The sequence below is a fragment of the Hermetia illucens genome, chromosome 7 (genome assembly GCF_905115235.1).
Source record: "Hermetia illucens chromosome 7, iHerIll2.2.curated.20191125, whole genome shotgun sequence".
Lineage (NCBI taxonomy): Eukaryota > Metazoa > Arthropoda > Insecta > Diptera > Stratiomyidae > Hermetia > Hermetia illucens.
The window spans coordinates 11,555,881-11,582,760 of NC_051855.1; the positions used below are offsets into that span (position 1 = coordinate 11,555,881).

A 26,880-nucleotide genomic window follows, 5' to 3' on the forward strand; every position below is an offset into this window, starting at 1 on the left:
GCCAAAAAGTTCAATGAACTCCGTTTTCCAAGGATTACGTCTTTGTATTACAGGCTGTCCGCCCGACTTCATTTAGCACTCGCCAGTTTCTAATCAACTCTAGCAACTTTGAAGTGTCGATTGTTAGGTCAATTACTTCACTTCTTCTTGGCCCCATGAACGTAGGGGCGCACCCTGCATTCGCGATCATCAGACCAGCTGAAGTGATAAACTCAAACAGTTTCTCTCCTCTCCATTGCTACTGCCCCAAAAAAATATGCTGAACGTTCGCATCACAACCTATTAAAAGTTCAAGGCCACTTGATCCTGCGTACACTACCAGATCCCTTAGTTCTTGCGTCGACGGAGGGCGCAAAGAATCATAGTGCAAGTAACCAGAGGCAACTATGACGTTTCTCCTCTTACCATTAACCTGGTATTGTAAGTTGACCACAACAAGAAGATCTTGGGAACAGAATTGTTTCAGCATGATTGCCTCTAACAATTTTGACATCAAAACGCAGGCCCCTCGGTCTCAAGGATCTTTCATCGAAGAACATCCTAGTCCCCTTGACTGATCCCATACTACAGATTCTGGTAAAACGAACCAATGGCTCTTGAACCAGAAATATATAAAGACAGTCCTGCAACTTTGCCAGCCTTGCCTCCAGTAGATAGGAGGGGCTTTGGCATGTTGCAGGTTAGTCTGTAGCCATAAATACAGTCGATCTCAGATCTCACCGGGGTTATCAGCTTGTCCTCATCTCCTACCGAAAGTTCACTTAGTGGTGTAGTAACGCCTAAGTCCTCATCCCCAAGCAACTTCACCTTTTTTCGCAGTCCCTGCCTTTATCGTCGGTTGGGAGCCCGTCCAGGTTCACAGTGTTCGGCCTGTATGGATCTGTTTCCACATACCGGCATGAGATCGGTTGTGTCCACATTACCAACTTCCCTTTCTTCCGGGTATAGGTGGACGAGAAGGTTCTGACAGGCAAGCCTGTAGCTCCTTCTCCTTCGTGGCTGAAGTTTCCTTCTGTCAAGCCTTTCTCTCCTGTATTTTAGACGAGTTAGGCAACAGGGTCACCGACAAATCGGTCGTAGTCAGATTTGCAGTTCCTCTCATTAAGGAAGTTGCTGTACTATCCTCTCTGGCTGACCGCGCTGAAGACGTCGGGCGTAGGTTTTCCACTGAAGTGGGGAGCTTGTCTTCCACAGATTTCTCCGTGGGGGAACATGAATTAGGTGAGGCCTTCAAAATTCGTGCCACAGTCACGACCTGATTTCTCAAAGTCGCGAGTTGTTTCGAAGTCTGTGACTTCTTATCACGTGGAGAGTTACAATCCTTTGTTTTCATCTTCATGTGTTTTTGGACACCCTTAGTGTAGTAGTAAACTACCACAAACTCCCCCACCATGATGAGGAGGAGCTTAGGGATAGTACTGCTGCTACGTACCAAAAGTATCTGAAGCTTTTCGGCGTGGACTTTTCATATCATAGCAGGTGTACTCATTTGATTCCCACGAGTATGGGGATTAGGAGGTCCGCCGTGTCATAGCCCCCCGTAGCACGGTAAGGTCAAACTTATTCACTGAGGCAACCAGGCATCAGTGAGGCTCTATTCGTATGCAATCAGTTACCCCCACTGCAAACTTTCCATTGGGCACGGTTTGCATGACACCCCTCCTCAGTCTAGATTCGTAGGGTTTAGGGACATCTTGTATAGGGTGTGGCTATCACCACTCAGTAACGAGAGGCACATATCACACGAGAAGAGAGACAGCTTCGCCGAGAGAGATAGGTTGGCCCCGGGGCGCTATATTCCGCGTCAGTCTATCCTGCAGTGCACTTATTGACAAGGAACAAGTGGACCACCACCCTTTACCTGCCCCGCCATTGTTATTTCGTAGTAGGAGCGAATCATAAAGGGATTTATTTTCTTAGTCCGCTGCCTAAACGGAATTGCTGAAGTGGTCGCTACAAATTGTGACGAAACAATTGCAGCAGCTGCAGCCATGCTCCTGGTCATCGTGACGCCTGCTATCCATTACGGGAGCCCGACCCAGTCACCAAGTCAGACGACTCCCGCCGGTTATTGGAACCGAACCTTGAATTTCTTTTTCTCCTAATTTTAGGTAGCTTCCTCAGTGAGTAATCTACAGACCACAAAGTTCCTGCACTTTCCTTACCCCCTGAGACACTGCGCTGGGGAGAGAGGGAGCTATTTAGACCAAAGCTATCTATTCCTTCTTTCACAATCGGGGTTGGGACCAGCTAGGACCACCTTTATTTTTAATGATAGTCCTTTGGCTGTCATCAGTGAGACCAGCTGAAGGAAGGATTTTAGGTCTCACGTGATAGCGTATTAGTAACTCATGTTAGTGTAGATTAGGTATAGATATAGATATGTCTAAAATGGAAAGTACTAAAGCAGAAAAAAGATACCAACAGCCTGCTTGCATCTTGTATTTTTCATGTATTCCACTGGAAGCACCTTTAATGTTAGATTTAGTACAGTTTGTTATCATGATTTCAGTTTAATCTACATTCAGGTAAGTGATCCCAATGTGGCTCCAATTCATGTTAATTTTCGACTTCAGTTTTAAAACTGTGTTGTCATCGATGTTCAGCATTGATACGATTCAATTCTAATCTGTAATCCTCTTAACACTCCAATCAGACACGTACGACCTGCGAAGAATTATATCCAAACGAAGGGATTACCAGGGGACAGTCCTGGATGTGCTTTTAATTCTCGGCGCTTACAAATGGGATTAATATCCACAGTCGCGATGGTGTGTCTCTTTTTTCATTAAGAAATCATTTCCTATCTACAAGGAAGTTCCTGAATGAATTTTCCCGCTAGTTTTGATTAGAATTTGAACAGAGATATACAGAGAATAATTCCTCTCTCTGATCAGGAGAGAGAGAGAGATTCGACCCTTCATTAGCTTATATGCTATGTTAGTTTGTTACAGCTCCGAACACTCAGGCCATTGTTAGGCCCATTGTACTATCCCCGTATATCGCCTATCCAATGGCTCCCCACGTATGGCGTTCGCAGGCTTCAGCGAACCTGAGAAGACCTCCAGAGCAGAGAGTTCATTGAAGAAAACCTCATCAAGGTATCTTCGTCTGAGTTCTGAGGAGTCCGGGCAGCTGCATATAAAGTGCAGGACCGTCTCTTCCTCCTCCTCACAATCATCATCATCAACGGCGCAACAACCGGTATCCGGTCTAGGCCTACCTTAATAAGGAACTCCAGACATCCCGGTTTTGCACCGAGGTCCACCAATTCGATATCCCTAAAAGCTGTCTAGCGTCCTGGTGACCCTATGGCGAGACGTTTCGAGCGGAACAGTTTTTGCAAGCTGAAGTAGGCTCTGTTGGCTGACAACCTCACAATGGTTGCATATAATTGAAACCACCACCCCGATCTTTTCCGATACGATAGTTTAAGGAGCGCCTCCTAGGTTTGTCATGTCCCACTTCTGTGCAATCTAAGATACTTGGAAGAATCACTTCAGCACCGACAGTGACGAGAGATGGAGAGTGATCTCCGATCCTGGATCGATGAGAGGCCTTACTGGGTGAGAATTCCGTGACTATGTTAAAATGAGAGCTTGACAGTTGTGTTGATGTGTTGATGAGACTTCCGCATTGAGTTGAAAGATACTGAGATGCGAGACGATGATGCTAAGTCCTGGAGGTATGAGCTCTCAGTTTGAACTGATTGATGAGAACTACACCCAGATCAATTCTCTGTTGCCTTTTCCTAGGCTGCTAGACGTTGTCAGATTAGCTGAGCGGGGTTGAGTGCTCTTCCTGAAGAATCGGGAGTCGTGCAGCATTGAATCTTCCAAACTTCCACTGCATACCGAGACAGTTAATGCAGAGGGCATGTGATGGTGCCAGAAGAAATCGTTGATCTACGTCTAATATCTGGAAATTCGGGGGAACTGTCGCGCCTACGCAGTGAGAGGCGGGAGATTTGAACACACTCTTGCAAGCCAGCCGGTCAGCCTCCTCACTACGAGTAATGTTTGAGGGCCCTGGCACCCATATCAGGAATGTTTTGTTCAGTCGGCCAAGTTTCAACACCACTTGATGACAGCTCCACACCAACTGGCTTGATATATCGTTGCTGTATTTAATGCTGCCCAACAGTTCTGTTAAGGGAAAGTCGCACCGCGTCCTTGAAGAACTATTGTGTCCTGCCCAACACTTGGAACAGATTCGAATGGTGTGACCCCTCCCGTTTTTTTCGCAGAGATTCTTCTGCTACCAATGAGATGGCATATATCTCCACCTGGAATATAGTCGTCATTTTTCCGAGGGGTCCAGTCAGTTCGATTTGAACAGTAGATGGGTCTGCTTCAGGCTCTTTTACTGATCAAAATTTAAGTCGTTTAGTGTTTGATGAAGATATGGAGACATGATGACAGCGAGGACTGATGAAGTTCGAAGTAGTTTGCTTGATTGAAGTCGACTGCAAGTGTGCTGACGTCGAGTTGAGGCACCAGATATCGGCCCCTTCGAATGACCCGCGTATTCATGTTTACCGATTATGTAAACATCTCCGAGCACTCGAAATTGTTCTTTGTCCTTTGGTAACGACAATTGTTCTTGCGGAATTCTCTGGATTTCATACCACGGGCCAATCTTGGTCAAGACACCCTTGATTGCCGTTGTCAGGGCTTCTTTGTCTACAAGGCCCAACAGATCACGGATGATCGTAGAATGCAGAAACGATTTGACTATATTTTGGTGTCTAACTCGTTTAAGTAGTCCACGACTGTCAAGTGCGTAGATACAATCTGCCCATTCAGATTGCCTGCATCCATTTTGGCAAACCATGTTCAATATATGAGTAATCTCTCTCGATCGATGAGAAATTGCGGTGTTGTAAGCTGCTACCCGCGTAGTTATCAGAACGTTATGATGCTGGGCTATCGACTGTAACATGGTAAGTTGTCCTCGGCGGTGGTCCTCGATGTTATTGTAAACCTCCTCGTTAACTCCAAAAGCTGCGGTTAGTACCTTGACTAATAGACCTCTCCGTTTGCTTTTGGGTGCTGGGAGCTCACAATGGGTCCTGGTTTCTAATTCCGTGGTCTTCCTGCACATTGGGTTCGTCTGGCTCAGGACGTCATTCATATTGTGTCGATCCCTCATCACTTCTCGAATCGGAAAGTGCACCTCGATTCGTAACTCTCCTCGAATGAGCCGAGATCATCCTAATTTCTCGATGTGGTACACAGCGTCCGGCTTCCACATTCCATATTCCTCGGTCGAAATGTTTTTTGCGAGAGAGAGAGCATCCCCAGCAAGTGGTTTTGCAGAGCACCGCAGAGTTTCTTGTGTCTTCCTGTTGACTTTTAGTTTGACCGTTGCGATGTCGGCATAACATAGGTCATTAACCAAATTAGCCTGGAGGTCTTTTGAGATCACCATGCAGGAGTGGGGTCGATCACTTCCACTGCCATATAGCAGGTCAGCATGTTGGAAGTTTAGGCCCCTGACTACCCCGTCAACAACCCACGGTTCTTGTATGGGGTATATAAATGTCTTGCAGCTTTTGACACGACGACTCATTCATCTGCGCTTCACTTGAAGATGCCGAGGGCTACGGGCCAACTTCAATGGTTTTAGGAGCCTACACTTGTAGCGTGATGGTCCCGTAATAGAACTGGCTTGGGAACGCCGATAGTACGGAAAGTTCCTCAGTCCTTCTCTCCTGTGTTGTTGTCTAACAGCATTCAGGTGGAGGTGTTGAGGTCATTCTGGACACTAAATTGTTCAGTACCATTACACCCTTCTTCTGGAAGCCAAAGGAAGTACTTTTTGAACGATGGCAGCTCAGAGACCCTTTTCAGGGTTAGTCGCGCACCTTCCTACACATCGTTGAGGAAGGAGCAATACTGTCTGAGCCACTCATTCGTGTTTTCGTCGGCAAAGTTTAGTCGTAACATTTTACGGTATATGCCTACCGGCTCAAAGCACAGCTTAATGCCTTGTGAGGATGCAGTCCTTACAGCTAGGAGTTTCCTCCTAGTATCGTGACCGGATGGATCAGTGTCGACCATACCAGACCCATCCATGAGCTTCGATAGGTTTTGTTGCAAATGGCGGTTTAGCCATTCCACAGAGTGTGCCAAAGTTGAAGGGAAGAAGCATCCGGGGCACCTGAGGCTAAGACAAAACCGAACCGGCAACGATCTTCGGACGATCCTAACTCTACAAGATACAAGAAGCAGCAAAGAAAGCTCGGCCGGAAGATCGTTGCCGGTTCGGTTTTGTCTTAGTCTCAGGTGCCCCGGATGCTTCTTCCCTTCAACTTTAACACACTCTGTGGATTGTGATATGCCCGAAGGATGTTTGCTGTCCGTGGCACCGATTGGAGCTAAGGACTGAGCCCCCATTAGATTGGTTCTCACTTGAGCAAGTTTCTCAATCGACGAGCTTAGGGTTGCTCCTCCATCCAGGGTTGGATCGTCACGATCGAGATAAAAGCTCAGTACGGGGTTAGGTAAATTGATTGCGCTATTTTTCGGGGTGGGGTCGGCCACTATTGTTTTGATTGGCGTTTTGGTTGTTTTTCATCAACTTTGATCCTCAGATCAATCTTAACAGGCGTGTTCTTGTCAACGCGAATCACACGATCATACTATTGAAGATGCCCATCACAGTTTTCCTACGATGGGTGGAACCCCATTGATCACAAAGGAAACAATTTCATGGTGCACTGCAAAATAGAGGAGTAAGGGATCGAAATCTAAAAACTTCAAGTGAGATAGGACCCATTTTCGGAAACTATCCAACCGAAAAATCTGAAAAAATTTACAATGATGAACCTATCTGCATTCTAGACCTTGAAATGCAGCTCATCCTTCCGATATCTGCACAAATAAACTTTGAAATTGACGAGATTGAGAGATCTCCCTTAGGTTCATCCTAGGTCTGCCAAATTGTACCCGCGTAATATTGGAAAGTTTCATTGAAATCGCACTCTTAGTAACAAAATTACAGCATTTCAAAATGATCAATTTCATTTCACGGTAACACCACATACTAATGAAAGTGGGCTATTGTCGATAGAGTAGTTCCCAGGACTCTTTAAAAAATAGTGCGCTATTGAATTTTGAACCAAAGAGGAGGATCGTCTATTAAGGCCCTTCGTATTCTTCTTTTTCTTCAGTTTTTGTCCCGTTCACAAGTGGGGTCGGCTCGTCTTAGGACCCTTCGCATATGTAAATGCAAAACCTTCCCTATTTGAACCATGCCAGCTTCCGGTTCTCCGCTTTGTCTTTACCTGCCCCGAACTTCAATTTGTCCACAGGAATACGCAATGATACGATCAGATATTTCCAATCGTTAAAATGTAAAAAGCAAAATAACAGGGTCTGCATATTGTATCTTATGTGTAATCGGAGAGGGATGCATATGCGTTGTGTACCACGTGTAGTGCACACACTAGCTCATTGCAACAACAACCACTTTCCCTGGAACAAGAAGGCACCCTTCCATTTTCTCTTCAAAATTGAGATCGAGCACGAAAAAAAGACCCAAAAGATAAGCCCCTACTATAGAAGACTAGGTATTTCCTCTGGCTTGTATCTGTATCTTTTTTTTTTTTCCATGGATGCATGTTTTTCAAGAGCCCATTTAAAGTCACTAAATTTTCCGCCAGATGATTTCTGTACTGATAAATGTGCTCTTTGGCCGTAGCTCTGGTTTTGAGTTCGGCTTTCAAAGGAATTCAAGACGTTTTGTGGTCGATTTTGGACTTTTTTTAGGTTGTTTTAAAGTAGTTTGTTATTTATGAATGTCTAATGAGTTCAGAAGCAAACAGGGTTCGACATATGTCTCATTTTTTTATATGATTCTAAAATGAGCGATTTCAGGAATTGATTCGGGGCTATATCTATATTTAAATGGGCCACAGGGGTCGGAAATGTTTTCATTGTGCCTTCTCCTACTCCATTCCTTTTTACCTCTTCATTAACCTTCGTGATGATATCCTCAGCGTCCTTAAATTCGATAATAATAAAGTCTTGATAAAAATCATGATTTATTCATTTTTGACTGATTTTTTTGATTTAAAATAAAATAATCAAATAAATCATGATTTATTTGTATTTATTGTAGATTTAAAAATTAAAAAAAAAACATTTTAACATTTTCATCACCCCCGAAAAATAGGCTGCTAGAAACTCCCTAAGACCTTGACTGTTGTTACGAGAACAGGGCGGCAGAGTCCAACCGGGTCAGATCTTCAGAGGACTCACGAAGGAAAGTAGCTCTTCCATTCTGCAGTTAAAAATCTCTCTGAGTTCCCCAAAGAATGGTTTGCTCAGTGTCCGTAACCTGACTCTAGCTAGAGCCGGGAAAGTGCCTGAGGATTCCCCTCAATTGTTGGGTATGCCGAGTCTGGTAGCATGGTCCCCTACGGGCCAGTGCCCCATGCAGACCGTCGTAATCTTCAATGCATTTGTACGCGCCTGGAAGGTGGTCGGGCTATGTTATAAGCGGACTAAATCCTCCTTGATTTGGCACAGGTGGTAAACCTTCGCCACCTAATCCCGCGGCTGCTAAGTAGTGCGAGTATATTCCGCCCTTCATAGTCGCCAGTGAGACATAGAGCAGAACCCCGCCTGGCCAATCCGTCAACCCGCTCATTCCCCTCTATGTTCCTATGCCCGGGAACGCAGAGGAGGGTGACATTATGCGAGCCCCCCAAACTGTTCAGCGCAGTACAAGGCCTTAATGGTCGTTTGATAGTCGGTCAGAATGCCTATGTTAGTTTATTGCTCTGATCAGGCCCCAGCCATCGACTGACTTCCAGTATAGCCAGTACTTCCGCTTGGAATACACTGCCGAAACCTGGGAGACCAGACGACTCGGATACACTATGTATTCGAGGGAATCCCCGCACCGGTTCCGCGGAAAATCTTGTATCATAAGCTTGCAACACACCGCCGGTCTCCCACTCTGCCCTGGTTGGAAAGTCCACAACAAAGTTTGCCGTAAGTTCCGTGGGGAATGCCCAGATTTCCCGAGGTACTTCGTCTAGGATGTTAGTATGGTTGTAAGGCGTCGCGGAGGGGAATGCAGCAGTACATTGAGGGCATCTTCCGGGCAGTACTGCGGAGCACCGGGAGCACCAGGATACGCAGTTCTTTGAATCCTGCTAAGCTTCATTCTATTGTACCTTTACGTTAGGTTTAGACGCACCACAGCGGTGAACATTCAGAGGACCATCCTGGGCTGGAGTTATTAAAGTTCTCTTGCAGGCATAGAAGGCTATACAGGTCTTCACAACCCTCAGTTCTATGTTCAATCTCTAATTTAGTTTTGGATCCAGGATTACAAGCACACAATTCGCAACGCTCCTTTCATGATGCCGCTCATAATGGAGGGAAACATCCCTGGTACTAATATCCCCAAGTCGTTGGCATACGTCACTACCTTCACTCCGCTGCTGTCCAATATTCGTAAAATTTCGTCCATGACTATTAACCAAAGCACCGGAGAGGTGGCGCGACCCTGGGGCGAGCCTCTATTCACAGCTGGTGATCAAGTGGTTGCCTCCCAGATCCGACCAATGCGTAAGATATCCCTCCAATTTAATACTTGTCAATGCTTCCTTAATAGCATTGGTACTAACGTTGTTGCATGCTCCTCCTATATCCAAGAAGGTAGCTAAGTTATACTGCTTGTACTGCAGTGGCCGCTCAATCGTGCCAGTTACCTCGTGGAGGGCGGTTTCAGTGGATTTTCCTTTGAGGTAGGCATGCTAGGACTTAGAAGAAGGTGTTCTCTCCATAATCACCTTAAAGTGGATGTCCAGGACGCGTTCTAGGGTCTTCAACTCGAAAGTGGTGAGTCTGATTGGTCGAAAGTCCTTCGCGGACTCATGACTGCGCCTGCCCACTTTCGGTATGAACACCACTCGTGCGTGTCTACAAGGCTGATACGTACCCCAAAAAGATACAGTTCCGGTAAGCCTCAACAAGCCACGGTACAACCCTTTCCTGCTGCTTCTGTAGCATGATTAGTATTATTCCATCTGAGCCCGGAGATTTATATGCGGAGAAGTTGTTTACAGCCCAGCTGATCTTACCCTCGGTAATTACTGATTTGATAGTCGCGCATGGCTGGGGCGGTCGCAAATCCTCCAAGCAAGGCTCTGACTCACAGTCCTCCTCGCTGGCGGAAAAGCGCGTCTGAACCAGCAGCTCCAAGGTGTCACCAGGAAATTCCGTGTTCTTTGGACAGAATCTTACTGGGCCTCGCGGATTCGCTGATATTTTGAGAATAGTCCAACCAAGACCGCCTCTTGGTGGTCTTAATGGCCGACTTGTACTTCTTTAGGCAGTCCATGTATGGTTGCCAATATTTATGCTTGTGGCAGATGTTGAAAATTTCCCTAGTTAGCTTCCTGAGGCTGGAAAGATCTTCATTCCACCACGGTGGCAGTGTCCTTTTTGCTGTATTTAACATGGCACGAGGCTTTAAAGGCGGTATCGAATGCCTTCTTCAGATCTCCGACCTTTAACTCCAATTCGTCTGTCGTGCCAATCTTACCAATTTGCGCACCGGAGAGTTTGTTCTTAATTACTTGACCAAACTTTCTCCAGTCGATCCTACTGGAGTCTCTGAAGGGTTTGGAGATCTCTGCGGCGAGATCTAGTCTCCAAAGTAGTATCCAACTATGATCTGAGAAGGACCTCTGGTCAGAGACTCTCCAGATCTCCTCCCTAAGTTAACCTCTCTCGTTGATTTCCCAGCTGCCATCAACAGGTTGGCCTTCTTTGTTGCCAAGGTGCTCGTCAAATACCATAGTTCTGGCGGAGCTGGTCGGTCGTGAGCCATGTAAGTCAGACGAATTTCATTGGTGAATCATAATGGGTAGGAGATCAGGGATTTGAGAGAAAAAGGAAAGTAACTAGGAAAAAGGTCAGGCAGAAAAGGAGAGGAGGGCTTGGTCGCAGGTTAAAAGCCCAGTTGATCGACGCCATATCTAGGTTCAAACGCTCAGAGTTGCCCTTACGAAAGTTGAGCTTAGAGGGCTTGTGCATAATATGGGAAATGAGGCGTGGTAATTGTACCTCGAAATTAAGAGCAGGATGATGGGCATCAGGAGCAACATAGGGAAGAGTAAGAGAAAATTGAGAAAGGAGCCGTTCCAGAATGTTGGAGAGGACTAGATCCAGACTGCGGTTTAGATGATTTGTGGTGCTGAAGAGCAGCACAGGTGTTCATGAGAGAGGAACAATTTGGAAGTTGTGCCGGGCCCGGAATGTTCGGCCAGGAGAGCAAAGGGAAGTCAAGGTCACCATCGACAATGAAGGAAAGAGAGGGGAAGGTTACAATAAGGACTTGTGAGAGACTGTCGAAGAATTCGTCATAGAGATGGGAGGGAAACGAAAACACGTAAAGTGATACAATTATAGGGAGTAGAAGATGAAGGGGGGATTTAACCGCGATCAAGGTCCCTCCTTCAGCTGACTTACCTGAAGCTACGAGTTCTCTGTCGCAGCGAAAAACAGAGAACTCCTCGAGGAGTTCGGAGCTTAAAATTCTATCATCCAACCACGTTTCTGTGAGACAGATGAGATGGTGTTGGAAAGCCAGGGCAGCCTGGTATGTAGGCCTGTCACATTTTGACAACAAAGCCTTGAGCTACTTGTCAAGTAGTTTATGCTGATTGGTGGGGCAGGCGGGCACCACGGAAATTTGTTCGTAATTTATTCCGCTGCTAAGGCTTAATGAATACTTTTTGTGGCCGAAAGGAGGGTTGGGCAATTGCATCGATGTCATGTGGATACGTCAGTTTGGAGGATGCAATTACGCGATCGGAGGAGCCACTCTCACGCCCGAAAGAGGCGACGGAGATAAACCAGCTCTACTTCTGATGTAATTAAGAACTTCATCAGAAGAAGTAGAATAGGCATGTCTGGTAACGCAAAGTTGGTTAAACGGTGATGCGAGTTGCAATAGAGCACCACCCGAGTGCGTAGGAGAGGAGCTCGGAATGAAGGCGGCTGATGTTTGGTGCACTGCAGCGGAAGGCGTTGATAATTCGCTGGAAAGATAGCACGCTGAAGATGGGCTAGCAAGAAGAGCTATGGAGCTCCCACAGCCTCTTCTGATGAAGCACGTTCGACGGGTGAAGTTTGGGCTCGAGGGTTCGCCGGGAAGGTCGAAGCAATCGGAGTCGGATCAAAACAGTGCGAAGCGGTTGGAGTAGGCGGGTTACATGCACGGGGAGACTTAGGTATAGCACCCGGATTTTGCGCAACTTTTACGGGCATGCTAGCCGGGATGACCCAATCGCCGGTGATATATTGATGCCAGATAGCCGGATAGCGGAAGTCAGCCCGGGAATGCACCTGGTGGTTGCAGATTGGAGTTGCCCTTCCAACTTCTTGCTGGATCGCCTCGCTATCTCCTAGACGGTGAAGTTCATCTAGGATTTCCTGAGGGGGGTATGCAAAATCTAGTCCACGGAGGACACGATTCATCGGACTAAGGTGCGTTGGTGTGTACCCAAACAGGGATGAATCCCTTCCTTAAGTAGCGCTTTTGTCGATTCATATTCAGCCTGGCACGTGACTTGAGTGAACGGAGGTCTTTTTTTAGGGTCAAGTTGTTTGGCGTATCTGAGGTCAGTCTGTTTGTAATAGTTTTGGTTGAAGCAAGGTCCGCGCGAATAATGAGGGAAGAGAATCTTTCCTGATTTACCCCTTTTGAATTAGGATACTGGTTGGGTGTTGATTGGAGGTGTTTGGATCTTCAGAGCGGGTGAACTGGATTGAGAGGGGTAGACTGTGCATTATTGGGCGACTTTAGATTTGTGGTTTGAAGCGGACTTCTTGGATCTCATGGGAACAAGGGTTCTCCTCAGGAAGTAGTTCTTGCTGTTTGTATTTGGAGATCATCGAGTCGCTCGGCCCGTTTTTCATGGGTTGATGGTTCTTCATCAGGGATGCCCCAAAGAGATGCGAGCCATTCATGCCGGCTCATCATTATCTTAAGGGCTCTCGTGAGGTCTTGGACCTGTCGCCTCAGCGCAAGACCTCTCTGGAGACGTCAGGCTCCATCTCGGAGCCACTACTGGGAGCCGTACGAGGACTCTCGATAACGCTTGGACTTGAGGCCTCCTCACTATCCCCAGGGGAGTGGTTCCTTTTAGGGGCAAGGATCCAACTCCTAGGGCGACAGGGATCTGTCATAGAATGTTCCCCACATAAGATGGACCTAAAACCTCGCCTGGCTCCGCATTGACGCGTTTCTTCATTCGAGATAGAAGACAATGATTGATTTGAGTTTTTGTTTTGCTTTGTGACTCCTACATTGATTTCGTAAAGATAGAGCCAGCTCAAATTCAATTTGTCGCACGTAACAACTGCAATGATTAATTCATGTTAATTGAACGTCGAATCTCGTTAATTTCGAAATGTATTGTATCTTGATGAAGCCACAAAAGATAGTCGTATATTGTTTTGAAGTAAATAGGTCCCCAGGTGGTGTCTGAAAGAGGTCCATATGCTGTGTGTGTCAGTGCCTCTGATCTCATGAGTACTATATGCACTTCGAGGTTCACTTTCTTTCACCCCTTTTTATTGAATGAATTACGAAGATATTATGGCAAACTTGGAGATATTCCCTCAGATATTCCATTTTGCATTGTCGAGTGTCGAAAAAAAACTTAAGAGTGACATCAAGAGCTCTTGGAAGTTTACACTGAGGTCTTTCGTCATCGTTAATTGATGGCAAATGCAAGACGCTTGCTCGGCTTTGTTTTGGATTTGAATGGTGGTTACGATGACGGTGAATTTGGCGTGGAGCAGACCTCTAGTTTTGGGGGGCAGACATAGAGGCATTTTAGAGACGGTCAAAGATGACAAGCTTGAAAGCGAGACTCAGAATTCTTTCGGCTTCTAAAGATATCCAAAAATGATCCTCTTAATCGTCGAAATAGACACCAGAGATTATATCTCGAATTAAAACATTTCGAAGCCAAGAAAAGATACAACAATCTTCGCTTCAACGTGCCGTTCTAATACGCTCATTATATAGTAATTTTTAAAATTTGGAGTGCTTCTCAATGAAAGCAACCTTTTTGACTTTCTCAGCAATTTAAAGGCAATTAACTTGTTAAAATATTGGAGAGTGGAACGGTTAGATGGTGATGTCGTCAACATGATATGCTTCATACGCCACCAATGTGTGCTAGTCTATCTAAAGCTAGCCTGGATGGAGACGGGGGGAGGGGAAAGTGTTTTGGAGCCTACCAAAATTTCAAGTCTCATATGTCTTTCTCTCTCCACCCACAGATTTGTTATTAGTATTAATGGAGCAGATTAAAAGGAGGAAACGTCGGTAAAGAAGAAAACAAGACCTCAACGCTTTCTCTTACTAAATTTACGTCAGCGTGACTTAACTCCATTTGAGATATAGTCATTGACTTTTTTTCGTCTCCAGCGTGCAGATGAATTTTAGATGTGTACAATCGTTCACCTAGATTGAAAGGTGTGGGTATGTAGCTTGACTATAAGGGATAGCTCTCAAGCGAGGCTTGATGCCGAACTAATTGCTCAGCTTCGAAGTCAGAGTCTAGTGGTTGCCAGTCAGTAGCAGCTGAACGTTGAACCTTTGCAAAAGTCGCGAAAGAAATAAGTTGGACCTTAATAAGAGCAAGCTGGATTAGGCCTGTTAATAAAGGAGCACATGGTGGTGATGATTCCTCGCGGGGTCCGGAGTAGAGATTTTGCCTAAATAAGATTAAGCCCGCATCATTTGCATTCCAATATCGGATTCTTTCCCCACGACCCTAAGCAAGACATTCTACGCTATCCAATCCGCTATAAGAAATTCTTCAACACAAACCATTCGCATCGATTAAAAATGCCTCTGTACCACAGAAAAGAGGGACGAAGACGGCTAGGGTTTCGTACCAGAGCAAAGATAACTCATCAGACGCTGCTTCACCTCTGCCCTGGGAGCAGCGTGACCGAAGCAGCTCGTAGTGGTTGTATGCTCCCTTTTATAATTGGTAAAGAGTGGTTGGTAATTGGCAAGAGTACGAATTATATTCAGCGTAAACCCGCCTATAGTTCGGACCAAAGCTTGCCCGGTCCGACATTAAATGGATGCGGACCTAGGACTCTTCAATCCCTAAAAAAAATTGTAAAAAGTACTTCCCAAAACAATTCCTAGTTTTGTCTAAAACGAAGTCTTATTAAAATCGGTTCAGCCTCTCTCTGCCTCTATGACATCGAATTTCCTCCAAAACAGTTGAAATTTCTTCTACCTCAGACTTTGTCCCACTCAGAATCGGCTTTGGCTCGCCTTTATCGGTTACGCCTCTGGCAAGTGAACTAACTCCGAGTACTCAGGTCTTTATAAGGTCCACGTGTATAGAGGTTTCACGGACACTCCGCAGAGAACCTGCAGGCAGTGTCCGTAGATATCCCTAACTTCCATAGGTGATAGTTTAGTGGGCAGTGAACAGTGAGAAATTCCACTATGATTCGTTCTGGTTGGTGAGCTTTCAACAGTCCTTTGTGTACTTGAGGTCTATATTCCCCAATAAACACCTCTAGTTCAGTATAGTTCCCTCAGTCGTTCCTCTTCGTTTTTCAATGTCCTAGCCATGAACCCGTTCCCAATTCCACAGAAGGACTCTGGCCCGTGTAACCCAGAGTATCTAGACCTTATTGAACGAGAGTTTAGAGTTCACCTGGTTGTACCTAAGTGCCTTGATCACCGCTTGCTTGTCAGTCAGAATAGCAATGTCCTGCCCCCTGTAGTTCCTTTGGAGATTAAAGGAGGCGCATTTGTCTATGGCGTAGATTTCCATCTGAAATATGCTAGTGTGCTTACCCATTAGCTCCATGTAGATGTTCCTTGGATGAATGGACCCGGCATCCGCTCCCTCTGCTCTGAGGGATCCGTCAGTGTATCAAGTAATCAGTTACTGGTTTAGTCCGTATGTCACAACCACGCTCCAGGACTCGCCACCGGTTCTCTGATGGTTCCAGAGACTCCGACGTAAAAATGTCAAGGGTGCTTTCTTCGTAGCCTGGGCCTGGGGTATTTAAAACTACAAGTCCGGTTCTCGCCACCATTTCCAGAATCCGTTTAACTCTGGAGTCTGACTGTCATGTCCCATTCAACGGCCCTAGCCTTAAAATCTTGCCCTAATTTCCGAGCATACCTCTTTTGCTAGTTTCCAGTTCTCTTTTCTTCCCCTTTTGTTCGTTGTTGGGGTGTCAGGCAGAATGTTGTCGCCTGCCGTCGTGGGGTAGGACCTTAGGATATAAGTTCTGAGAAGCAGGTATACAATGTCCTCGTCATTCTCAGTAAATACATAGAAGGCTTGTCGCGGCTGTTGCCCGTCTGGGGCATGGAAGCCTCACACGCTGTCGTTATCAGATTGATCACTGAATTTATGACGGTGTTAGCTGCGACGCTATACCACCCTCCGGAGCGCCCTCCAGCGTGGCTCTGCCTGCTCAACGAGCTTCGATGAACTTCCCGATGTTCACCCTCGCGACCTTCCACAGCCAAGAGGAGCATCACGTTGGTGCTCGCCGGCAAGTAGTTTCTACCACTTCGAACGCGATGTACTGGGGTTCACTTGCCGAGAAGTCTTTTAGGACTCGTCACCTGTCCACTGATGATGCCAGAGATTCCGACGCAAAAGTGATGTCAGGAATGCTTCCTTCACAGCCTGGGCGCCCAAACGTTGGCGTGGATCCGGTGTTTAAAACTACGAGCCCGGTTCTCGCCGCCATTTCCAGAATCGGTTTCCGTCCGGAGTCTGAATAAGACATGCCCCATTCCAGGGCCCTGGCATTAAAATTACCGCCTACCAGGATTCGTCCCTCTGTGCTCCAAACGACGTCCTCCATAGCATCAAACCGGCGCCGAAAGTTCAGCATGGTCTTATTCGGTGTCAGGTAAACGTTAAAAAACGCTACCCCTAAAATTCGGATCCAGACGTTCCTTGGTCTTGGGCAAGAACACGAAGTCGAACGTCGTCCCGAACCCAGATGGCAACGGTGCCCGATAAGTCGAGATGCCATGAGGCCGGGTCTTTTTTTCGGTATTGCTCGCTAATTAGCACTAGATCAGCATTTACTTCCACAGAGAACTGTACTAGCAACTGGTGAGCCGTTGAACTCTGGTGCATGTTAATTTGTAAAATGCGCATAGTGCCATTCGCACCCTAGCATTTTCCAATTCCGCTCTGAAGATTGGACACCGTCCCGAGCTCGCAGTGTCTGCGATGCTCTCACCAGAAGCGCCACGATCCCTGTAGAGAACGCAACTCTCGCTTTCATTGCAAGTCTTCGCTTGATGACATGATAATTGGCCGCATCTCCGGGATGATGTTCTCCTGTCTGGTCCCTTGCAAGCTTCTGACGTGTGTCCATAGTCCAGACACCTGTAGCACTTGGTGGGGACTATCTGCATTTGTACCTTGCATACTACCCATCCAATTTTGCCGCTGCTAAGTAGTTTCCTCGCGTATTGCTCGAGGACTTCGGCGAGTTTTTGGGCTAGAGCATTTACAGAGGTGATACCTATCCGGACATTGGTTACCTATGAACATTCACGTTTCATCGCCTCCTCCACTTCGACCCTTTCTGTGAGGCAGTAAAGATCCCAGATTTCTAGAGAGTACTTGGGCTGTAGGCTAGAAACAAGACCCTTCTCCCCCAATAACGCCTTGACCGCTTCGCAGAAAGTACTCTTGCTAGTCATCTTCCGGCCCAGTTCGACGAGGACTCCGCCACTCCTTGTTTCCCGTATGGAAGACATCTCTGCTCCGATGTCTTCGGGTTTCATCCTGTACTTCACGAAGGACTTCCGCAAATGTCTAACCTTCCGTCGGGTTAATGGAGCCGACAGTCTAGTTCTTTTTCGCTTCCTCGTCTTTTCTGCTCCTGACTTTTCGTCGGCAGCCTCCTTGTCTTTTTGGACAGACGTGTCAGTTGTTTCCTTTTTTGCTTTTCCACCTTATTTTTTTGGGCCCTGGAAACTACTTCGATACAGTCTCCTGTTAGCCTCCTTGTTTTTGACAGACGTGCCTCTGGCGACGGAGTCCGTTGTTTCTTTTTATCCTTTTTCGCCTTCTTTTTTTAGACCTTGGAGACTACTTCGATAAAGTCTCCTTCAGCACGTCGTCCTTCTTTCGATTTTTCCCCAGTTCGCTTTGCAGTGGGGTATTTGCGGTCAGTTTGACACAAGCAGTGTTCTCAGCGGGAAATGCGGCTGTTTCTGCTCTCCAATCGTCTTCCGCTGCTCTCCACGTTTGCCTATAGAAGAAGATGCGGTCCAATAGTTTCTCCAGTCCCATAAGCCCGTTTTTGATGCCTTTCCTGACGTTCCTCTGCCAGAACGCTACCGGCCGCATACGGTTCCGATGAGCCTTTCCTCTTCGGCTCTAGTTAGGACGGTCGAATGCACTTGCACTCGGTTGCTCTGGACTAGCGATTTTGACTGGGTTTTCTTTCGGAACAGGGGCTCTTGAAGGTATTGGAGTTGAGATCTCCGCACGGCCAGTCGCGCCACTTGATAAAGCTTCCTTCTCCTCCCCGGTGTCACATCGGGTATGTCAGTCCTCGCTGCTTCTTTTGCTGATCGCTGCGGTGAACGACGCATTTTTGTGCTGGGCCCAAACGCACTCAGCTCTCTGTCTTACCCTGTTGTATCGTCGATTTTTTTTTTATAAATTTTTGTGAATTCTCCACGGAAAACTCACCAGTGCATCGTATGCAAGGGAGCGGGCCGCAATAGTCAGGAATGGGTGTGTCCTCGGGGACTCCCTACCTCAGTTGCCTGAGGCCTGACCTACGCTTAGTTGTTCTCGGTATTCACGGACGAATCAGCGCTCACTCGGGGCAACGCGGTCTACTAACACTGATTCAATGTACACTACCCGAAGGGGCTGGTTCCTGATACACGTCACAACTACCACCTTGGGATACCTACACTGACATCACCCCGTCGACCCAGTCGGCTCTGTAGACTCCGTGTGTATTCCGACGTGTACCGGTCATTCATGGTTCACTCTTCACCGAGAAGCTTTCTCGAGGCTACTGTCTAGGGGGCATACTGCCAGCTAGGGGCTCAGAACTATTTACTCGGACCCGTTAGAGGTCGCTGACGGGGGATTTGCACTTTCCTGAACTGCACTGAACCTTTATTTTAAATCCTAGCCCACGTTGTTGACTGTAGCGGCGGGAATTTTTTGAATTCAGCGCTCGGAGTGCTCGCGTTTTGTTCGGGAAGAAATGAAGATTTTTTAAGACCAAAAAGAATCGGTTTTTTGACTCTCTATACTGTACTCTCCCCTTAAAGGGCCTCATTTTTTATCAGGCCTTCAGATAACGCAGGTATCATTTAGCACCTGCCCCACTGAGACCTGTCTCCTTCCTAATGTCTAATAGCTTGTCCCTGGCTTTTTGAGGACTGGTCTTTGTTGGTTGCTGTCCAATGTTGACCTTGGATCTACGGCTGACGTCCCAAATTGTCCCTTCCTGGGTGCAATCAACAGGTTCTCAGTATTTCGGAGATGTGCGTCCGCTCGATTGACCAGTTTGTGTGCGGTACGGGGTCCTGCTAGTGTGGTTGTAGTTTTCTTTGTTTTAAACTTACTGAGGTGACCAGGGATCAGTGAGGTTCTGTTCGAATAGAGTCAGTTTTGTCCGACTGCAAACTATTCAATGGGCACCGGTTCGCAAGACATCCTGGATTAGGGGAGGTGTTTTTTGACTCTCCAGTCTAGATTCGTTGCGTTTTGTTAATAGTAGGGTCACCTCGTACAGGGTATGGGTATTACCACTCACTATTGGTCTTGGAAGGCGAGAGGCTTGGCTCCTGGAAAGCCACCTTAGAAGAGATGCAGTTCACTCTTAGAGAGAGAAAGGTTGGCCCCGAAGAGCTATATTCCGCGTCAGTATATCCTGCTTGAACCTTATCCTTCAAATTGTCTGAACAAAAAAAAAAACCTAGATTTCTCGGAAGTTCTAGAGTATTTAAAGCAAGAGCTCGTCTATTCAACATTTGAGTTGGTTGAAGAAGAATTGTCAGCCCATCTTGTGGTGCCTTTAAGCCAGCATTCCATTTGGAACATCATCTCCTTCTCCATAACAATAGTTGGTAGCAATGTTTATCGTAATCAATTCGTATCTAAATTCACAACCAAAAAGGATAAGAACCAAGATACCAATCTGTCGTAGTTTTCTAGGTCGCTGCAATACCTACCTAAAATACCATTCACCACAACCGATACCAGGAGAAAAAAAAATCATTTAAATTACTACATCGGAAAATTTTCTGAGATACAAAATTTCCCCCTCCCCCCAAAGGATGGGAATGCTGCTGATGATGATGATGATGCTATCAATATCCTCGGAAACGGTTGAAAAGAAAAGCAAGAATTCAGGCCAACTACTTCTTCAGCTATTCGCAATATGATATAGATGAAAAGCCGGTACTCAGAGAGATCCCTTAAAATTAGGAACAGAACAATAGACTAAACGCCTTTCAAGGCTTCTTTGGCTTTTCTTTCGTTTCCCAAGAATAAAATAAGCTCTCGGGGAAAATCCCATGAAAAATCCAATGAACATTCCACCCTTATGCCCACATTCTCCGTCCTCACCAATCCTATCATGGCATCGCATCCTTCGATGGCATTGATTTCCTCGAAAAATAGTACAATAGCACCTCTCATCTCAATCTGAATCTCAATCAGTAAAGCAATCAATTTCAACATCCATCCTTCATCCCCCCCCCCGCCGGATTCCCTCCCCCTCCTTTTTTTGACGACTCCGTTCATGGCAATCCGCCACGAGCTATCCGGTCCTCCATTGTCTCCGATTACGATGATACTGTTTTTTTCTTGTTGGCCTCCTTTATGAGCTGAGTCATACACAGAGGGTTACAGAGGGTCGGTCGGCCGCATGATAAATACCCAAAGTCAATTGAAAATGGGCATTAGAGTGGCGAGGCGACAGGCGACCAATGTCATCATCGATCATTAGTGCGTCAGCCTAGGCTCATATTGCTAGTTGTTGCTGGTCAATTACTAGCGCCTAAGAATTACGATAGCGCCCACAGAACCCCGAGGGTCGGCAGTGGACAACAGCATACTCCCCATCTAGTCGAGCACGGAACCCCAGAAATTCGGATAGTCATTGTGGGTGGTCATTAAGTGTTTGATCGCTGGAATTGATGATAGCCCGGCTATAAGTGGGGCTACGTAAAGGTCCTGCTGTGTGAACGAATAATGTAATTTGACCGGTTGATTCCCGGAGACGGTGAGTGTGCCGGACCTAAGATTAATTCACCGAGTCTAAAGCGAACTTTTTTCGTTTTTATTCCGCAGATTTTTCTCGGGTTTTCTCGTCTCCGTGAATGTTGTGTGTTGTCTCCCTGGTTATTCCATGTGCGGTCGTTTTCATTCGCTATCCTTCGTCTCCCCTCCCTAATCATATTTCATTCCAATTTATCACTTTAGATGCAAGCGCTACGATATGCATGAGAGGAGTGAGAAGACAATCAACAATAAGGAAAACCCGAACGTCCTGAAAAGCCATCGTCATGTTCACTTTTCGTTTAAATGCTGCAGCATGAGTGTCACGTAGGTAGAAAGGTAACCTGTAGTGGCAGGTAGGCGAAAATGTTTATGTCCTTTTTGCCTTACCAACCATATCTCAATTCCCAACGAAAATTCATATGGTACACGGCCCAAAAACAAACATGCCCATGCGCATGTTATATGCACACACATCTATCGTTATCCTATTCCTCACGAGGGTAACACACGGTTGTATTTGAAAACCGTAAAGGACTTTTGGATTGTTTCTTTCGGTTTCATATAAGACTTTCAACACGTCTCCTTGTCGACTAGAAACGACTTTTATCACCATTTTCTCGGCCAACTCTTTCGCGTCATGTTACGTACGCCAAGAGGATAATGTGAACATATATATATTGGGGGTACGTGAGAAAGTGGGTAAATTTCTATTCTCCGCCCCTCTCCCTCTATACTTATGATTTCTACACACAAAATTTACCTTCATCTGTTGTCCCATTCTGCTGTTTTCACCATGCAACGTTTTTGGGGTTGGTTAGTATTTTATTTGGAAGGAATTCAAGGAAAGGTTCTTCGACACGTCTTGCACTTTCCATTGTCTTGTATTGTCTCTAATCTAAAATATGAGTCCTGCACAGAAACAATTTGAGACCTATTTTAGGGGGCATGAAATGGGGTGGACCTAAAAGATTTAAAAGCAAGTTTGAAAGACTTTCAAATTTTTATAGTGGTGAATATCCCTTAATAGGGCATAGTGTGTCCATCAATGTTATCTAGGTCTCTCAGGATAGGAGGGGCTAGATAGAGGAGGAGGAGGAGAATGACACAGCGAAGACAGGAGCTAATGAAGGCTTGGAGCCTTTGAGTAACAGTCACGGTCAATTTCCATGTTCTGCTCCCAGGCTAGCAGGCACATAGTAGCCTCAGCTCAGCTCAGATATTGGTATTGAGGTATCTGCATTCTTCTTCTTTTTCTTCAGCCCTTGTCCCGTTCACAAGCGGGGTCGGCTCGTCGTAATCGGTTTCGCCATTTGGCTCTATCGAATGCCTAATCTGGGTGCAATCTCGAGGCTTTTAAATCCCCATCCAGCGTATGAAGCCACCGTTGTTCAGACCTGCCTTTTAGTCGTTTACCATCAACTTCGATGTTCAGACCAATCTTGGCAAGTGAATTCTCGTTAGCGCGAATTGCGTGACCATACCATCGAAGACGCCTCTCTCGCAACTTTTCCACGATCGGTGCAACCCCATAAGGATCGCGGAAACGTGTCACGCCACTAGTCCAACGTAACATCTTCGTCTCCATTACCGCAAGACGCCGTTCATTGTCTTTTATAGTTGGCCAACACTCAGAACCATAGAGAGCGACAGGACGGACAACGTTGCGGTAAATTTTAGATTTGAGACGTTCGTTGATACGTCGATCACAAAGAACACCAGGGGGGCATGAATTGGGAGAACTTAATTTAAAAGCTTGTTTGAAAGACTTCCAAATTTTTATGCCGGTGAATATTTCCTTAATAGGGCATAGTGCGTTCATCAATGTTATTTAGGTCTCACAGGATAGGAGAGGTTAGATAGAGGAGTGGCCGCCCTTTCTTAAACTATGCCCTATCCATTATTGGCAACAGAATGCAACCAGAGAGTGCTCCAGTTACGCTGTCGAAAGTCTTTTCTAAATCGATGAAGAGTAGATAAAACGGTGATCTGAACTTTGTAAATTATTTCAGATGATCCTAAGGATGTTGATGTAATCTGTGCAGCAGGTTCCAGAGCAGAACGTATGGGGGGTCCGGCTGCCCTGTCAATTTTGACTGTACAGTTGACTGGTTACCACTAATGTGATCAGACAAACCAGCATCTGAGTGGGCTTAGGTGCCAGGCCGGCGATCACCGAACAGGCCATCTAGGAAGTGATGGTTCTGGATAATATAGAATTTATGCTTCCCATTTTTAGGGGAACATTTTTTATTAAGGCTCACACACCTAAATATCTAGTTGAACTATCAGCCAAACCAACGTGCGGAAACCAAGACTATCTGACTCTCCGAGGTCCCGCTGACATTGGTTTTAACAGAGGGTTACTGCGGCTGATACTCGTTTTCACTGTGATCGACGGCCACTGGCATGTTTCCCTCATCAGCCCATGCTTGTATGCAAGGTTTGAACAAGAAGCAAGAAATGAGATGGTTCAATGTCTCTAACGCCGAACCACAAATTCCGCACACTCCACCCACTCTTTCATCACGAGCTTTTTATAAGCTCAGGTGGTGACTATGCTGTCTGGAATCGCAGGCATAAATCCCTTCGTCTTAGCAATGAGCTCCCAAGCACGGCAAATGGCTGCCAAAGACAATTTACGTTTTTACTGTGCGTTGCCTTCGACTTCCATTCATTGATCCGCTTTTGGTCCGACTTGACCCCACTCAGAGGATTGAAAGATCGATCCTTCAAGTCGGTCAGTCTGCCTCTCAGACAGCCCCATGCAAGGGACTCGCCTGTTCTTTGCTGTAAAAATAAGTGCGCAGCCAGTTGACTTGGCATTCATTGCGCTTATTTTGTCCTTCTCCGAGAGATACAAATTTAGTACCAGCTTTACCCGTCGCAGGAATTCCGACAGCAGATCGTCCTTCAGATCACCAACACGAGCATGGTTTCCTTGCAGAATTTCTAGGTATTTGCAGAGATCCCCAATGCTATGTCTGACATGCGGCTCGTGATGACCTTTGCGGATGGCTTGGATTCGACCTTTGTCTAATCCAAACTCCAGCCGAACATGTCCACTATTCGGAACAGACTTCTAAGGTAGTTGTCAGTACCAGCATACAGCTTGATGTCATCTAAGTACATAGCAATCTGCAAATTTTGAAACTTTACTACTGGAACGTCAACAATGGCTTCTATAGGGGCTGACCTCACGGTAACAACCTTTGGCTATCGAAAACGGACCATCGGTTTCGGAAATGGGCACACGCTCCTCAACCACGGTAGCGAGGGTCCTCAGAACGCTCGCTTTCTCCAACTTGAGTGGTAATTCCAACGATATAAACAGGACATTCGGGGCCTAACCGAAGTAAGATGGTGGGACTTTGGAGAGTGCCCCTCCCCCTTTTGCCGCACTAATGACAAATTTGCTTTTATATTCTGGAAAGCCACGTGGTAGCAGACGCGAATCCAATGTCGGGTTGCTGTGATCGCAAATCTTTCGATGGTTCTGTGAAGAGCCTCCCCCGAAATGCACGTGAATGCATTTACGCACAGAGTGTTGGACTTCCGGTTCGGTACGTTGTCGAACTACCAGCATCTCCTCGACAATGTTGTCTGAAGAGAGATACCCTGTCGTCCATAACTCCATCGCATCGTGCCTTTCCAATCTTGTGCAGATAAGACTCCATGCCCACTTAGAACTGGGTAAGGAAATATTCAGTCCCACCATTTTTCCGGTTCAGCCACGGACCTAAGTTACCGATAAGCCGCGCAGTCCATTTGCCTCTAGTTTCATTTCGCCAATAGAGTTGCCCAGGGTGTGCTCCCATTCCTCACGAGCAACCACCTCTCTTGGTTCTTCTCCCTTACGTTTGCATATAGTTTGGGGGGTCTGGCTGCCAGGAAAATTGCCGAAATTCGGTGGAATCTTGGGGGGAAAACTCTCAACGCTCCTTAGCAAGAAGGGCAACGGGGGTCACTCCCATGATCACCATCACGGCCGGTTTAGAGACAGTGCGGTACGTAGGTGCCACCTCGTCTCTGTACTGTCGCCAAACGCTTATGGTATACCTCCTTGCCAAGAGCTTCAGCCCATATCTCTGCGCTATATAGCAGGACAGAATGCGTTGAACTTATCAGGAGATGTCGCCTGCTAAACGTAGGACCTCCAATATTTGCCATTAGCCCACTTAACGCCGAAACTCCAACTACAGCCATGTTCGCTGCTGCTTTGATTTGCTCAAAAATGCTCATCTTTGAGTCAAGAGTCAGGCCGAAGTACTTTACCGCTCGATCGATTATCGACATGTCGAACGCCTCAGGATGACTATCTCGGTTTTTTCCGGTGCAAGGTTGAAGTCATGAGTAGACACCCATCCGCTTACCCATCGCATCAATGTGCCGAGTCTGCTTTGCGTCTGTTTGGCAGTGCGTTCAGCAACAAGCGTCGCGATATCATCTGCATAACCGACCACGCGCGACTTTTCTGACATGTCGAGTTTAAGTAGATTATCATAGGTAGCGTTCCAGAGGTCCGGCCCTAGGATGGATCCTTGCGCTATCCTCGGCGTGATCGTAACTCTCTACCGTTTCATAGAACAAAGAGCGGTTCCTCAGATAGTCAATATCCGTAAGGGGTAGTTCGGCATGTGGAAAGTATTGTCTAATGTGTCTAGAATGTCTTTCCATCTTATGGAATTAAAGACGTTTTTGACGTCAAGTGTTACGAGGAGCACGACCTGACGACTTCCGCGACTATGTGCCTCCGCTTGTCGAACGGCATCCACGACTTGCAAGACAGCATCAACTGTGGGTCTCCTTGCTCTAAAACCGAACTGCCGGGGAAATAAATCTCCGGCAGCGCATATTGCTTCAGTGAGTCTATTTCTGATGAGCTTTTCGAGCACTTTTCCAGCCGTGTCAAGCATACATAGTGGGTGGTATGAGGACGGCAATTCAGGGTCACCTTTCCCCTTTGCTGATCAGCGCAAGCCTCGCCACCTTCCAACGAGCAAGGAAAATGCCCTCTTTCAGGCAAGTGTTGAAAGCGCCGAGCAGTATGTCTGACCGCTATTGGAATACCAGTTTGTATACCTCTGCTGGAATACCATCGGATCCCGGCGCCTTCTTCGTAGAGAGAACTGCCTGTTCCAACTCTTTTATAGAGAAAAGTGGACAGTCCTCTTCGCCCTCTGCGCTGACGCCAACATCCCATACGGAGTGCGTAGGCAAAAGTGGCCGTACAATGTCATCCATTTGCTCGGCCTTAAATGAACAGGGTTTCCGCAGAGCCCCAATTTTTGGGGTTAACAGTTTGTAGCGTCCCGACGTTGCCAGCAGCGAGCATTGCTCTTGTTTATTGCGTTGCGGAGTCTCCTTTTGGCTGATTTGTACTCCGTGCCGGTTACTTAGACGTTGTGTTAAGCGGGAGAACCTGTGGCAGTCCTTTCAGAGCTCTGCAGTTTGCATCGTCCACCAATACATAGAAGGTTTGCCACGTCTCGATGCCCTCCTGAACATGGAGGCTCTGCAGGCTGTCGTTATCAGGTTAGTAACTGAATTTACGACAGTCTCGGCTGCAG

At 46.6% G+C, this 26,880-nt stretch overlaps 1 protein-coding gene across 5 annotated transcripts in view; it reads left to right on the forward strand.

Moving 5' to 3' along the window:
• LOC119660729 (latrophilin Cirl-like) overlaps window positions 1–26,880 on the forward strand; it is a 101,989-nt gene that overhangs the window by 15,914 nt on the left and 59,195 nt on the right. The window contains exon 1 of one of the 5 annotated variants that reach the window (XM_038069390.1): window positions 21,211–21,314. The exons of the other annotated variants lie outside the window; for them this stretch is intronic. The gene's annotated coding sequence lies outside the window, so the exon portion shown is untranslated. Of the gene's footprint in view, window positions 1–21,210; window positions 21,315–26,880 lie in introns of those variants that run through there. 5 annotated transcript variants of the gene reach the window in all.